The sequence below is a fragment of the Microcebus murinus genome, chromosome 2 (assembly GCF_040939455.1).
Source record: "Microcebus murinus isolate Inina chromosome 2, M.murinus_Inina_mat1.0, whole genome shotgun sequence".
NCBI classification, from domain to species: domain Eukaryota; kingdom Metazoa; phylum Chordata; class Mammalia; order Primates; family Cheirogaleidae; genus Microcebus; species Microcebus murinus.
Window position 1 is genome coordinate 76,211,994 of NC_134105.1, and position 12,706 is coordinate 76,224,699.

The 12,706-nt window shown below is 38.6% G+C and overlaps 1 long non-coding RNA gene across 1 annotated transcript in view; it reads right to left on the minus strand.

Moving 5' to 3' along the window:
- The window catches only part of LOC142861007 (uncharacterized), an 88,350-nt gene that overhangs the window by 74,146 nt on the left and 1,498 nt on the right, over nucleotides 1-12,706 (minus strand). Inside the window, exon 2 of the long non-coding RNA XR_012917134.1 lies at nucleotides 4,484-4,687. This is a non-coding gene — a long non-coding RNA (uncharacterized LOC142861007). The remainder of the gene's footprint in view (nucleotides 1-4,483; nucleotides 4,688-12,706) is intronic.

Sequence of the window (12,706 nt, forward strand, 5' to 3'; positions counted from 1 at the left end):
ATTACATGAAAAGCATGCACTATGCTGTCATATAATTTTCAAAAACATGTTAGTGACTGCATAAAGTTTTCCTGAGTGAGTAACCATTTCTCTTCTAAAGGACATTCAGATTATTTTCAAGTTTTAGCTGTTATATTAATAAATAGAACTATGAAAAACTTTCATGCAAATTTTATATAAAAATTTTGAGCCTTTTATGTGTGTAAAATTGTTTCAGCTTTTTATATGTGTAGAATAAAAAAAAATGAAATTTCTGTGTCAAGGGTCATGAGCATTTAGTCTTAGGATCGTTGTTAATGTATTACAACTGACTCTGTTATTCTCTATCATAAATTGGTATAATTCTTTAAGAAAGCACTGGTAATATGGATTAATATGTATACAGCCTCATTTCAAAAAGGATTTGAAGCAGTTTGCAAAAGCAAACACAGTCAAACCATTTTTAAGAGGGGAAATTAGGGTGAAAGGGAAAAATAAAGTAACAACTAGTATTTATTGAATATTTATTGTGTATCCGCACTGTGTTAAGTTCATCATATGTAATCTCATTTAATTCCCCCAGCAAAGAGGTAGGTATTATTATGCCCATTTTATAGATAAGAAAACCAAGGCCTGGAAAGTTAATAACTTGCCCAATCTCACAAAACCAGTCAAAGACAGAGCAGATATTCAAACTCCAGAATTCAAGCTCTTAGCCATTAGGCTGCATTTCACAGGTGGTACACTGGAGCACACTTAGTGCGCCTGAGCCAAAGTCAGAGTCTGCTTTCCAGTGGTCTATGCACAGAGAGACAGGAAAATCGGGAAATTCACAGTATTCACAAGTTAAACACAGGCCTATTTCTTCTAAGTGTGAGCATGCCTATTTCATCACACTCTTTCCATATGGATCATTTTATTTTTATGGTTTTTTTTGTTTGTTTGTTTGAGTCTCACTCTGTTGCCTGGGCTAGAGTGCCATGGCATCAGCCTAGCTCACAGCAACCTCAAACTCCTGGACTCAGGCCATCCTCCTGCCTCAGCCTCCCGAGTACCTGAGATTACAGGCATGCGCCACTATGCCTAGCTGATTTTTTCTATATATTTTTAGTTGTCCAGCTAATTTCTTTCTATTTTTTTTTAGTAGAGACGGGGTCTCGCTCTTGCTCAGGCTGGTCTCGAACTCCTGGGCTCAAAGGATCCTCCCCCCTCAGCCTTCTGGAGTACTAGGATTACAGGCATGGGCCACTGTGCCCAGCCGGATCATTTTATTTTTAAATGTGTGTACAGTAGTTACGATGCTTACATCGGTGAATCCTGTATCACTGTTGTTTTCATTTAATATCAGGGAATTAGGCATTTCTTCATATGCTAATTTATTACTGTGTTTGTATGTCTTCCTTTGTAAATTGGCCAATTCTATCCTCTGCCCATTTTTCTGTTGTTTTCCCTATTTTTATGATCATACCTTAAAATAAAGATACAAAGTTTTTAGAAACTATTTGCAGTAAAAATGACAGTCTCTCATTTTGAATTCAGATAATTTTACACAGATTTATGTTCTGTAGTCCATTATCTTCCAGTATGATTTTCTATCACTTGGAAACTTAGTCTGTCATCTTCTAGACAGTTGACAAATACTGAAATTTATATCGTAAAGTTTTTCTATGCCATAATGTCTGTTTGACTGTAATGCAACAGGAATGTATTTGGGGCTGTGATGTGAGTTGAGAATCTATACTCTTTCTCTTTATTATTACTGTTTATTATTATATTGATTTATTTATTTACTTATGTGCAGCCTTATTGCAGCAAGGATTAATTTTTATTTATTATTATTTATATAGTCTTTCTCTTGAAAATACTAAATTCTTGTACGATATATGTAACATGCAGTCTCTTTAGGCCCTTCAATCTGTTCCACAGAACAGCACCCTGCCGTCTCCGTAGCTGTATTATGTGCACTGACAACGCAAGTGATTACTCCCTTAGCGGCACAGTCTCCTTTAGAATTTGATGAGTTGACTGAATATACACTTAGATAAATTTTAAGACTACGTTCCCAAGACATCTACCCTACAAGATAATCCCATTGGATTTAGTCTGAAACTACATTAAGCCTATGAGTTAATTTCAAAGGAAGTCCCATTTTCACAATGTTTACCTTTCCCCACACAGTGGCCCTTCTGTTTATTATTTTGCATTGCTGGTTAAAATTTGAGCTTTCATCTTTATCTGTCATATTTGTTCCCTTTCTCCTGCCCCCACTTTAGTTTGACTTTCTCTCTTCCCATTTCCTTAGCGAATGAACATCTAAGTAAAACACAATAGGATTCTCTTTAGGGTAGATGAGAAATCCTGGGTCAGTTTTTATTTAATTAAACAATTTGTTAATGGAAACGTCGCCTAAGAGGCCCAGGCTGTACCTAGAAGGGTAAGGTTAGTTCTCTAAGCCATTGTTTTACCTGGCTAATAACCACTTAGATTATGATAGTCATGAGCTCTCTTTAAAGTTACTGAGCTCCATCTTCTGGGCTGAATTCTGAGTATTTGGAGTAAGGACAGTTGAAAGTCCCCAGAGCAGGGCTGGGACGAGGGTGAAGCAAGATAGATGTCCAGCTGGGGTCATGCTCTAGGAGGTGCCTGCTCTCAGGCCCCCAAGTGTCTCACTCCCCTTACCCTGGTCCCAGACTGTCCTAGGAAACCAGCCGCCATGTGCCAGCTGGTGTTGGCAAGTGGATGGGGGAGGGAGCCACCTCCCAAGCCCCATAGCTCTGTCTTGGGCCTCTGAGGTGGGAGTTTGCCGTCACCACCAGTACGGAGCATTGGTGCCTGACAGGTGGGCCTACCCTTGCCTATCCAGGCTATTTTTCATTTTAGTAGCAAAAGGCATCCATGGCTAGAGCAGACTGACAGCCTGATGGCCCCCCAGCCCCCCAGCCCCCACCCCACCTGAATGCTCTTACAGGATCCCCAGAGACAATCAATTTCGACTGGAGAAACACTTCGAGCTGCGGTATTGGTCCATGGGATAATGATCTGCACTCTGGCCTCGCTACCCTCCACTACGCATGACTGATAGGACGACCACCAAACCAGAAGTACCCAGCAAAGCCTCAAGCACTAGTGCCAGTTAAAGTCCAAGAAGGGCTGAAAATAAACAGATGAAAGCAGCTATGATAAACTACATGATAAAACCCACCTACGGGGCGCTAGCTAGATGTGAGACTTGATTCTAGCATCTGACAGGATACAGTTTCTGTATCCTGTTCAAACACACAGAGCAAAATGTTTTTGGCTTTATGCTGCTTACATTTAGTAGACATTTCAATGTCTTTAATTCGTGGGGTTTTTCTAAATCTTTAGTTTTATGCCTTTTGAAATTAATACTCAGTAAATCATCAATAAATTTAATGTTTGGGTGAGGAGAAATTTATTTAACTGTCTTAATTAGCAAAGGGAGACAGTCTCATTGGTTAGAGATGGCTCTAAAAACAAAGAATCTAACACCACAAAATTCATAACGAGAGATGAAAAGGAAAGTCGTAGAGTGAATTAAAATGGAAGAGAACATCACAACGCAGAAACGTGCCAGGAGTAGTGAGACGCGCACACACAATAACAAGAAGACGCCGGGCAGGGCCCAAGGCAGCAGGCAGGACCAGGACACCCAGTGCAGGGCAAATGGGCCTGCCCACCACCATGCCACACAAATTGCTCACAGTAATCCTCAAACTATCACCCAGTACAATAGTTGATGTTCTTAATAATGACTCTATGTCATTAAGAAAGTTGAGGCACACATAGCCCCCATTTAAAGCAGCCATGCTGATCCATTTCATTATAATGCTCTTTGTCTCTGGAACGTTATGCTATTAAAGTGAATAGACCTGTCAACACACACAGGAGGCCACAGTCTACATTTCCCCATGCTCTGAGTGCTGCTGTGAGTGCCATGACAACGGCAGCTGTGCCACTTGGCTGTGAGCATTAACTCACACCTGTAAGCTCTGTCAGCCAGGGAGCCCTCCATGCCCCATCCCGAGCTGGTAGCCAACCTTGTCTCCTGTCATCTAACTTGTGTCCTAGAACACGGTTTTTATTGGAGTCAGCCCTCTACACATATGAGGTTTCTATGAAGAGGGGCTCCCAGCGTCATCCAATCAGATTGCATTAGGGCCCCATTTTAACTGCATTTTTTTTTATTTCAGCATATCATGGGGGTACAAATGTTAAGGTTACGTATATTGCCCATGCCCCCCCTCGAGTCCGAGCTTCAAGTGTGACCATCCCCCAAATGTTGCACATCTCACTCATTATGTTTGCATATATCCATCCCCTCTTAACTGCATTATTAATACCTCTTTAAAGGCCCTAATTCCAAATACAGTCACCTTCTCAGGTACTGAATGTTAGGGCTTCAATATATCAGTTTTGGGGTACACCATTCAGCCCATAACAAGTGTAGACCTTTAAAAATTTAAACCAGGTATCTAGAACTCACCAATCTGTAGTTCCCATTTTCTGACTATTTTACACGACTGAGATGCCGCTTCTTCCCTGGCATTGTAGTCACCATGCAAGGCCCCGCCATCCTGGTGGTAGATGCTCCCACAAGTACAACAACTTGTGAACAACGGGCAACACAGGGAGAAGCAGAAAGAACAGAAGGATCCAGAGTTTCCCTGTTGTTTTATGTTTCCGCCACCTAATAAGCAAATGAAAATCACCATATCATTCAAGTACTACAGCAATTACACCAAGTAAATACAACCCCAGCACTAGTCTACAGAATTCAGATTCTAGGTCAGAGTTATTGCTTTTTTTGTGTTCCTACAAATAATATATAGAACTTGTTTAACACATAGACTGCTACACTAGAAAAAAATTTAATTTTGCCCTTGAGGCCATGGTGTTTTATTATGAAAATAGAATGAAAACTTCTAAAACAAAATGATCCTGTCAAACTTAATGAAAAGTGTTATTTTTTATTGTTTTCTATACCTGAGTTATATGCAATTAAATTGTCTATATTAATTGTAACAATAAGAACATCAACAAGTAAGACTTTCATGAACCAACTGTAGGGTTTTTCCCAGGCCTCCACCCATCATGTAACATGTATGTTATAGCATGGCAGCATGAGTTGCCTGTGTACCACTCAGCTCCCAAGGTAAAGAGACATGTGAGTTACATATGCTTCACAAGTCCCAGGCTCAAAACTCACATTAGTTAAATACAAGTCACATGGCAGTTAATGTGTTAAAAGATTCTGGCCAGGCGCGGTGGCTCATGCCTATAATCCTAGCACTCTGGGAGGCCGAGGCAGGAGGATGGTTGAGGCCAGGAGCTCAAAACCAGCTTGGGCAATAGTGAGACCCCTAACTCTACAAAAAATGGAAAAATTAACCATGATGTGCACTGTAGTCCTAGCTATTCGGGAGGCTGAGGCAGGAGGATGGCTTGAGCCCAGTAGCTTGAGGTTGCAGTGAGCTATGAGGACGCCTCTGTACTGTAGCCCCAGGGACAGAGCAAGAGCCTGTCTAAACAAACAAACAAACAACAAGCAAGCAAACAAACAAATATAAGGTTCTGTGCCCCACCTTTAGAGATCTTAATCCAGCAGGCCTGGGTGGCCCCGTTTCACAAACACCCGAGGAGATTCTATTCCGGGAGCCACTCTGTTAGAGACAATAACACGGTGCCGTCTGGGCCGTGTGCCACACAAGGGCCTAATGCCCACAGCCCCCGAGCAAGAGCCGACTCACGGAGTAGCACAGGCACACTCCTCTATCTGTTGTAAATTAAAAGGGCCTATTTGGTATTGTATTGTTAACCCTAAGCATTTTAAAATTATGTAATACTAGCTAGACATCATCGAACCTGTTTTGGGTCAAGTTATGTGGTAGGCCAAATTAGCCCTTGTTATCACCATTTTAAGGATGAGGAAACTGGGGCTTATGAGAGGTAAGTAATTCGCCCAAGATCTCATAGCTGGCAAGTCTTTGGATCTGGTTTCAAGCCTCTGAGTCAGCCCAACCCCAAAGCTCCAGCGATTCCCAGACAACTAAATAATGCACCATTTAAAATTCTTCAGTAAGAACTTGTATTCAATGCTTTTAAATACTCTGTACAGGAAATCAATTCATTCCAGACAATGCTAAGATTCATAACATATTGAATAGCCTCCATTCTAAGACAATTGTAAGATTTAATAAGGACATCAATCCACTTCGGTACGGCGCTCACCAGCCCCAAAACCTTGCCCACAGCCGGCACTCTAGTCCGCACACACAATAGTTTGTGCTGTGCATTGACGACGGATCCGTTTTGCTCTTGTGTGATGAGGAAAGCTTTAAAGCACTGAAAGCTTGTTTTCCTTTACAGGCAGCTTTAGGAAAATAACTATAATAACTCCTACTAAGGACTTGTTAAAAGATCACAGATTCTTAGTAATTTATTAGCTGAACGTACACACTGAAACTGCAGAAATAAAAGCTGTAAAAGTAAAAGCTTTTGGCTGTCGACTAAAGTCGACACTCGGCTGTGCGCCTTCACATCACGGGTGTCAGCTAAAGTCGCTGTGCGCATTCATCTGTGGCTGTCGACTATAGTGGACGCTGGTATTGAAGTGGTTAATAATAGCTTTTAGAGAACATAAAACACTAAAGTAAATATATATGCCAAATGTAAGATGCTTCACTGTTTTAAAAATACTAAAATGCAAAAAATTAAAAATAAAAATAAAGGTGGAGAAGAATACCTTAGAATCCATAAAAAAAAAAAGCATGCAATTTATGGCTGGTTTGACAACACAGCCGCTGGCCTTTAGCGCCATCTGCTGTATGAAAGTGGCCACTACAGCAGCCCTCAACGCCAGGGTTTTACCAGGGCATTGACCTGAAGTCTAGTCACCTCTTCACAGAGTGCTGGTGTCTAAGACCCGGATATGGAATAAAGGGGAAAATGCAAATAAAGAAAAACAGAAGAGAAGGAAAAATAAAGAAGGTGGAAGAGAAAAAGAATAGCTCAGTATGGAGGTGGTATCATCATCAGTAGTATCTACCTCTTATTACCTGCCAGGTATTTTGCATATGTTATTCCCAACCTACTTTATTGATCTGTCTAACCAGAGGCTTGCTTTTTTTATTTTTCTAATCTTTTCAAAGCACAAACTTTTGTTTTTATTGACCAACTGTATTATATTTTTGTTTTCTATTTCACTTATTTCGGCTCTGTCATTTGTTTTGACTTCTACTTATTTTGAATGTTTAGTTTCCATACATACACCATGTGATTTTAAATCACAGAATTTCAGAGCTGGAAGGAGGCTGAGATGAACCTGGCTCTTCTTTCATTTTACGAAGAGGCCTGAGGGAAAGCAAGTCTGCCTTCTGTCCTACAGCTGGTACCTAGGTTTCCACGTCCATGCTGAGCGGATCTCGCTCCATTCATCCCACCACGCTCCCCTGCTCCCTCTTCTCTCTCCCTTCCCTTTCCTTGTCTGCTTCCCCTCACTCAGAACAGAAAAAGATAACATTGTCAAATTAATAAAATTCAGGATAAACAAGCAAACTTCCCAATCAAAAAATCTGAATTTTAAAAATCGGAGCACATTTTTGTTAGTGGTTAGTGTTTTTCCTGTTTTTACAACATTACACACTTTACTCCACATGGACAGGTGATCTGAGGAATGAGAAGAGAGAAAAAGTCACGGGTAACCAAATGCAAAAGATTTTTAGAAACTGAAATTCAATCTGCCTTGTAGAAGCTTGTACACATATCTATTAAAAATTCTACTATCTATATCAGATATTTGGCAAGAAGCAAAAATAGATGGTATCTTAATTTATCAGCAATTAGTGTCAGTATGCAAATGGAGTCTTACATTTCAGATTAAACAAATGAGCACTGCCAGTCATAAAATATATTGAATTGTGCAGTCAACCGGCTCTGAGAAGGTTAAAAAAAAAAAAAGCTGCAGTTTGACATTGTTGGAGTGAAGAAAAACTTCCCCTTCACCCTGGAAAGTTCGCTGAAAGATCAACTGTCAAAAGGCAGATTAATAAGAGACAGAGGTTTATTTACCGTGTTCACAGGGAGAATCACAGAGTGATTACCCAATATCCCAATGGGGTCCAGAAAGTTATATACCTACCTGGATTTTAGAGGGGAGGGAGAGATGAGGAATGTAGGTAATTCTATAATTAGGGGCAAAGAATGGTTACTAGGGAGGATGAATAGATACTTGGGAGAATGGATGGATGGAGGAAACAGATTGACTTGTAAATGATTCTCTTTGCAAATTAAATTATCTTGAGAGATAGGTATTATATTTAAAATTATTTGGGCCAGGTCTGGTTGCATTCTTGTTCTTTTTTCCTGCAATATATTGTAATAACTGGGAGAGAAAGGGAAATCGATTGTTCATTTTGATAGATCCATCTGGTTTTATGCAGATAGAGGGAAAGCCCTTTCCAATGCCTGTTGATCTCTAAGGGCCTTTAATTCAAAAATATTTTTTATATCAAGGAGTCATATTTTGGGATGAAATTTCCTGAGCTCCTTTACCTAATAGATGTATATAACCATACATTTCCATCTAACTAGCACTTCAGCTGTGTCTTACAAACTTTGTAGAATTTTCATTAACATGTAATTCTAAATATTTCTTAATTTTCTTTATAACTCAAGGAAGTTGTCTAGTAAGATGTTATTTTGTTTCCAAATCTACAGTTTTGGGGGCATGGGGAGATTTTTTGCTGGTATTGTTATTCTGTTTTATTGTATGCATGACAAATTACCATAAATGTAGTGACTTAAAACAACACACATTTATTATCTTACAGTTTCTGTTGTTCAGGAGTCTAGGCACAACCTAACTGGGTTCTCTTTCTTATATAAGGTAATGTAATGTAATCATGGGAATGACTTTCCCATCACCTTTACCGTATTCTATTGATATATTAGGGTTCTCTAGAGAAACAAAACCAACAGGATGAGGATTTAGATAGATGAAGATAGATAGATAGATAATTACAAACAGATCTATCATAACGGATTGGCTCATGGGATATGGAGACTGGTAAGTCTAAAATCTGCAGAGCCAATGTTCCAATTGGAGTCCAAAGACTGACCAAGAAGAGCTGATGTTCAAGTCCAAAGGCCAGCAGGCTGCTGTAGAACCAATAAGAGCCAATGTCCCAATTCTAAGGCCATGAGGCAGGATGATTCTGTCTTATAGGGATGGGGAGGGGGGCCAGACTTTTATTCTATTCAGGCATCCAACTGGACCGACTGAGGCCAACATGCATTAGGGACAACAATCTGCTTTACTCAGTCTACCAATTTAAATGTTAATCTCACCCAAAAACACCCTCACAGAAACACCCAGAATAATGTTTGACCAAATATCTGGGCACCCCATGACCCAGTCAAGCTGACACATAAAATTAACCATCATAATTGGTTAGAAACAAGGCGCAGATCCCAACCATACACAAAGAAGGAAATTATATAAGGTGTAAACACCAAGAGGTGGGAATCATATGCACTTTAAAGTCTGTTAACCACCTCTATTGTTATTCATTATTTCTAATTTTATTGCACTGTGGAATTTATTGAACCTTCCTTTAAGACCTAATACATGGTTTATTTTTTGCTTTAATGTTTCAAATGTACATGAAAAAAAAACCCATCTAGTCTCTGTTTGATGGAAATGTATAAGAGTTATAAATATCTAACAGCTTAAGTTTAATAATTATATTGTCCAGATCTTCTATATCTGGGGTATGTGTGTGTGTGTATTGAGGGAGGAGAGGAATTGTCTACTGTCCAATTGATCTATTGGCTTTTGGGAGAAGCAAGTTAAAAATCTCCAATTATAAATTTGATTTATGTGTTTCTGCCTAAAGTTCTCTTAACTGCTACCTAATAAATATTAAAGCTGTATTGTTAAACACATATATATTTTATAACATCTTTTATGATATTTTTGCCTTAAATTTTATTTTTTCAGGCTTTAAGATTACTACATGAGCTTCTTTGGTTCATATTTGCCTGGTATATCCTTTCTGAGCCTTTCAGTTTGAAATCTTCCAGTGTCTGTTTGTCTTAAATAAGTCTCTTATAGAAGATATATTGTTGAATCTCTTGTTTTCATTCAATTTGAGAGACTTTGTTTTTTAATTGGTGAGTTTTGCCACTTACATTTATTGTAATTGTTACTCTATTTGGCAGACAGCATGGTATAGTTGTTCTGAGTATGGGTTCTAGATCTAAACTACCCGGGTTTAGCCACTGGTTCTGCCACTTTCTAGCAAATTACTTATCCTCAATTTCCTCATCTATCAATTGAGGATGATAAAAGTAACGGTATCTACTTCATAAGGTTATTATGGGGATTAAATAAGAAATACTCAGATAAGCATTTGAAACATACTAAATGCTCTGCAAATGTAAGTTATTAGTAATTTTATTTCTGCTATCAGATCTCACATATTCCAATTATCAGTTTTTTTTTTTTTTTTGAGATAGTCTTACTCTGTTGCCTGGGCTAGAGTGCAATAGCATCATCATAGCCTACTGCAACCTCAAACTCCTGAGCCCAAGTGATCCTCCTGCCTCAGCCTCCCAAGTAGCCATTAATAGAACCACAGGCACATGTCAGCACACTTGCCCAATTTAAAACATTTTTTGTAAAGACAAGGTTTGACTATGTTGCTCAGGCTGGTCTCAAACTCCTGGCCTCAAGCAATCCTACTGACTTGGCCTCTCAATGTGCTAGGATTACAGGCATGAGCCCACCACACCTGGCCATATAACACTTTCTTTTTATTCCTTTCTTTCTTGCCTTTTATTGGATAGAATTTTCTTCTGCTTCTTTGAAACTTATATGTTCTATTCTTTTTTTATGGTAGTTGCCCTTAAGACCTAAACTCATATTTATTTTTATTAAAATTATCTATATTTTCATCTTCCTCCTAACAAGGCAGTAATCCAATCCAGTAGTGCTCAAAGTGCCATTCCGGCATGAGATAATCAGCTTGAGCCTGAATATAAACCAATACATAGCTTTCTTCAGCAAGAAAGTCTTGCTATGAAAATAATGTCAGCCAAACCAAAGAGTTTACTTATGACACAGCTGATTCACATTCTAGTACAAACTCCTATTTCATTGAAAACCATTAAAAAATAGTTTTTGAACCATTCCTCCAATAACACTTCTTTGGACCACAGTCCGGCTACTTTGGCCTCTCATTTCTCTCCGAGCCCCACACCTCACCCAGTATTGATATTGTCTAGAATTTTAGTCCTATGTTGTTATAAAAATACTGTTCTTTGTTTCTAGACTAGCTTTTTAGAATTTTTTAAAAGTCAGGTTTAATAAAATATAGCTTATATATGGTAAAAGTCACTCTTTTTAGTGTACAATTCTGTAAATTTTGACAAACATACCATGAGATAATCATTCCCATGGTCAAGATGATAGAATATTTCCATCACTCCAGGCTCCCTTCACCCCCAGCACCTGACAACCACTAAGCTATTTTCTGTCCCTATACTTTTGCCTTTTCCAGAATGTTGCATAAATGGAATCAGCCTAGTTTATCATATCTGGCCTCTTTCATTTAACATGTCTTTGAGACCCATCCATGTTTTTGCATAAATAAGAAGTTTGTTCCTTCTTAACTAAGCTCAGTGGGATTTTATTGTGTCAACATATCCCAGTTTATACAGCCATTCGCCAGTTCCTGGACACTTGGGTTGTTCTTAGTTTTTTATCACTATGAATCAAGTTCCTAACCTTTTTTCTAAGACAACAACAATAAATTTAGCTTAAATATGTGGCCACTCTCTTCCTGTATCTATTGTGTACCGTCTCCTGAATTTGTTTCTCTTCTTGTTTGATTGCTTCCTCCAAGAATGTCATCCAAGTCTTTCATAAGAATATTGTTATTACATCCTCGCCTTCTAAATGACAGTCTGGCTTAATAGAAAATTATAAATTCAAAGTTATTGTTCTTAAATTAAAATTTTTTATATAATTTTTTTGCTTGAGATAAGCTCTTTCAAGCTGAGGTTTTTCTTTCTTTCATGTTTGTAATTTATTGATATCTTTATATGTCTTCAAATATTTTTTTTCTCCATTTTTATATTTCTCCCTTTTTGTTCCAGTTTTACCCTCTGTATTAAAAAATTTACAAATAAGCTAACTTATTTTTTTTAAACTTTCCCCACTGCCTTTGGAGAGTTGCTGAGGAGAGTTGCTGAAACTGCTCTTCCAAGCCCTACTTCATCTTCAGCTGCATCTATTCTGCTGTTTATACCACATTATTATAGCATCAGTATTCATTCTAATTATATTCTTCATGCCTAATCTGTTTTAGGTTCATACTTTTTCCTAATTCATACTGCTAATATCATACATCTCCTTAAATATATTTATCATGCTGATGTAAAAATCTTGGTCCACCTGCTCTACTAATTCAGTTTCAGATGGCATGTATTATTCAGCTGTGGTCTTTTTATAGTAGTTGTACTGCTCAGGTGCCTAATTATCAGTCCCGTGGATCCATGTTCCCCCCTGAGCTATTCTTGTCTGATAAACATGCATCCAGGAAGGCCAGTGAGTTTGGACGGGAGCCCAGAAGGATGTCTCCGGCTCAGAGAACCACGCTATCACTGTCATTTTCTGACATGTTACCAGATCATTCCTCCAGTCAGG